Below are 3619 nucleotides of genomic sequence, written 5' to 3' on the forward strand. Positions count from 1 at the left end.
AATAGCTACCAACCCCTATAAAAGGCTGATTAGGACCTGTGGGTACCCTATAGTACCTACACCTGTACTTTACTAATGAAGGTTGTACCTGTAAGAACCTGTAAATACCTTGTAGTGACCTGTAAAATCCTTATTTTACCCTGTTTTGCTACTGAAGGTACTTGAGCCTTTTGAAACTCTTGAATCTTCAATTCTTGTAATGTGTCCACCTGTTCCCTTCAGGACACGTCTTAGCAGTCCATCAAAAAGGAGGTCTAGAAAGCTCCACCGACACCCCCATGGAATGTCACAGGGTTTGCGATCTAGGACTTTTCTACGTCTGCCATGTAGCGAAAGTATTCTGACCGTTCCCACTTAGGACTAACCTGAATCAGGGTTTTCCCTAACGGTCATTTCCTAAACGGAAACTAGCATCGAACCCGAGCGAACTACTTCACGCAGAAATGCCAAGTCCGAAGCGGATTCACGCTGCACTTGATTCAAGGAGAATGGGAAATGAGAGGGATGCAAAGCTCAACCTCTCTGCCATAAGGCATAGCCCCATTCCATTCCCCTAAAACACATAAACCGGGGTTATTATAACCTAGAGTTTAGCTCAGTGCCCTTGCTATTCATTTTCTTTGAAACGATCTTCTTGCTGTCATTTATGATCAAGAAAAGTTCCCGGCCAACCGGGACCACCCATCCATAGGACGGACCCATGGCCACATCCAGCGTGCTTTCCTCAAGTTATTTAAGTTATCTAATTACCTACCACATTTAGTTGGACATGCATTAAGTAACTTCCTTAATTAGCCTCTTAGGCGACGATTTCTTCACATAATCTTAGCACTTGACATAGAAAAGCAGTGTCAAACAAGTTCCTTTGTACCATGTTATCACATTTATCTTTGGAATACATTCATAAAGTCCATCCCGTAGGCTTATCCATAATCCACCCGAAGGCTATCCAGCAATCCACAAGGATTACTAATCCAAGATTCCGCCCGTAGACTAGTATGCGGGCCTTGAGATCCAATCCCGAGTCATGTTGGCCTCTTATGCAGGGCCCGGAAGGCGAGGGATTTATGGCCAGAGCCCCCCTGGCACCCAAGCGTCCTCCTGCTCCAAGTAGCACTCAACGGAGAGACCTCTTGCGGCGGGTTCGGTCCACCTTCCCGGCACGGTTAACAACCCCCTTGGTTAGAGTCACGCAAACAGTCGGGGGTAACTGAGGCTGCCTCTCCCTTCATGCCTTCAACCTGAAGCATTAGATATCTTTTCATCCTTTAATTCTTTGAGCAAACAAAGCAAACAATGCTCTCTAAACTGTTACAAGCACAATCATTTCTAGTGGTCGTTATTTTGGCCAACTGCTAAGGAGGGAATCCTTCTTTTCGAAAGCATCCAACACTCGATTCAGGATCAGTTGCAACTTGGCAAGATCCCGAAGGGTTTGTTTGTTAACCCTTATGTCTTTGGGTTAGGGCCGTACCCTATTAACCGAACTTAACCAATACCTTAAGTTCTATTAAAACAAAATATGTTGCTCCAAATTATTGATTGGTCCTTTACTTCCAAGCAAATATCTAATCCCCTTATCTTAGTCACTTTTTCCAAGAAAGATGCTATGTCAGGATGACTTCTCATCCTCTTGCAAGATAAACTTGCGCAAGAATCTGCCAATGTCATTCCAAGGAATTTGGCCATTCCCTTGTGATCAATTCACAAGATCATGCGACTCTGCAGCATGTTGCACAAGTGTCACATCTAATCCATGGGACTATTTTACCCATCAAATGGCATCTTCTAATCATGGAATCATGATTAGATAGGAAACAGGGTTAGGGTGTCTTCATAACAAACCGTTCCTGATTGCACTAGGCCAACATTGTCAGTCCTAGGGTTCCAAATTCAGACCGAGTTTCATCTTTTTAGCGAGCGATCCTTAGGGTAGAAACCCTAGGTTGTTTCTTGCAAGTATGTCCTATTGTCCCTGCATTCTGCGAATGTTGACAGGTTTTTTAGGGTATGAGTGTTTCAACTTGGCAATAAGTGCGACTAGGTCACGTCCTCGACGTGCTAAACCCTAGTTAGCACTTGGGGTATGTTGCATCGATTTATCCGTTCCTAAGCAGTTTCTTTGCAGTTTAGGTGTTTAGGGTAACCCAATTTACTTGTCTATTCCAGAAGATATTTATAATACCATTCTCATAATCACATGATTCATTACCTATGTATGATTAGATTTACAAACCCTAACTTTTCTGGTTAAGATCAAAGCGTATGTTAAGTTATGGCATAATCCCTATTGATCCTTTTATAACATGCAATCAAGATTCATGCTACTAAGCTTTAGGGTTTTATGTGAACCATGCAACCTTTTCCTAATTTCATTTCTGAATGAATTATTCGTATGTTGAATTTAAACAACCTTTCGTAACTACTTACGTAATTGATTGAGATTTATGTCAATTTCCTAGAGATTAATCTACTTCATGCAGCCCTAGAATCATTTCCATGCCTTGAAAATTCCTACGGTTATTAGCAACCTTCTTTAATGAATCATTGAGAAGAAAATATGTCTAATAATGTGACATGTGACTTATTCTTTCCATGCATGATCGGAGTGTACTACAATAATTTCGACTTGCAAAGATGGTTATTAGTTGATCGAAATTCGTTACTTTGTAATGCATAAAAACCACTTGCTAAGAATGCATAGAGATCTTATGCTCTTTTTTTTGTTCATTTCATTGTAAAATACCATTGACTGAATTCTTCAATCGTGAGCTTTTAGCCAAAGTATTTCAATCGAAAAAATGCATCCTAATTCCATAAATGATCCATGCACAATTGTAGTATTACGATGTAAATCAAAACTAGGAAGAAAACCTGGACTTGTGGATTCGGTGAAAAGTCCACATGAATGCTAGGAGATGATCCTCCTACAGTTGCGCCTTGTGCCTTTTTAGGAGCCCGACCTTCTTGCCTTGGCCACAGACTTATGATCTTGGCCCGTCTCCCTCGCACGCGCAATTCCCTTTGAGAATCAGCTTCCTTGAACGATGCTTCGTCTTGTGGACTTGGGCTTTGGAAGACCTTTTAGGCTTGTGGGAATTGCAATAGGAAAGATGGTTTTTTTTTTTTGAATCTGGCAGTTAGAATGAACTTGAGGAGAACTAATGAAAAAGGAGGGTTCAAAACTTACTAATACGGCTTGAGTGGGAATGTCATGGGAGCCTTTAAAAAAACTTGTGTGGGGGGAAAATCCACAGAAATGGCTTTTGTGGAAATGCTAAGGGGAGGTTTAAAAAGAAACATGGGTTAAATAGCCTTGGAAATGCTATGAAAAGGCCTTAAAAACCCGGGCTAGGTGACTTTTGGGGGATACAAGGGGAAAAGCAGCACTTAAATTCTGGGGTTATAAGGACTGATTGGGAAGGCTCATGAAAGTCCAAGGAAGGGAGCTTTAAATGGACTTTGTGGAATGCAAGGGGCTTAAACTCCCGGTTTGAAAAAACCCAATTTATAGGGTTGATGGAAAAGGGGTTTTTGAAACTAGGAGTGAGGATTTCCACAGGAAGGGCTGCTTTAAACCCCAGGGCAAGGTGAGCTTATAGGGCTTTAGTGGAACCCC

Source organism: Lygodium microphyllum, chromosome 1, assembly GCF_053477565.2.
Source record: "Lygodium microphyllum isolate KBCC chromosome 1, Lygodium_microphyllum_v1.1.10, whole genome shotgun sequence".
NCBI lineage: Eukaryota > Viridiplantae > Streptophyta > Polypodiopsida > Schizaeales > Lygodiaceae > Lygodium > Lygodium microphyllum.